The sequence below is a fragment of the Macrosteles quadrilineatus genome, unplaced genomic scaffold (genome assembly GCF_028750875.1).
Source record: "Macrosteles quadrilineatus isolate MER2022 unplaced genomic scaffold, UCM_ALF_1.0 Scaffold_7__1_contigs__length_78375512, whole genome shotgun sequence".
Classification (NCBI taxonomy): Eukaryota; Metazoa; Arthropoda; class Insecta; order Hemiptera; family Cicadellidae; genus Macrosteles; species Macrosteles quadrilineatus.
In genome coordinates, this window is record NW_026542600.1 from 75489381 (window position 1) to 75489691 (window position 311).

A 311-nucleotide genomic window follows, 5' to 3' on the forward strand; every position below is an offset into this window, starting at 1 on the left:
TATGTTTTAATAAATATTTGTTAAATCCTTGAACCTTTTTTTTGGGGTTTAGCATTCTTTAATCATCATTTTAATGTTGTTGATGTTATTTTACTTTTTATTCTACACTGCACACTTGTACAATATCTAAAATTTTATACGTAGGGGGCACCACTGTGTTGGAACTAGTTGCTGAGTGCAATGTATGACGAAATTTCGGGTTGAGAGACAAAATTAGATTTTAAAGTACGTAATTGTCGTCTCACCTGAAATTCTGTCACACCTTAAATTTGTCCAGATAGCTTAGCCTACAATGAGATAGTCCAGGGCTC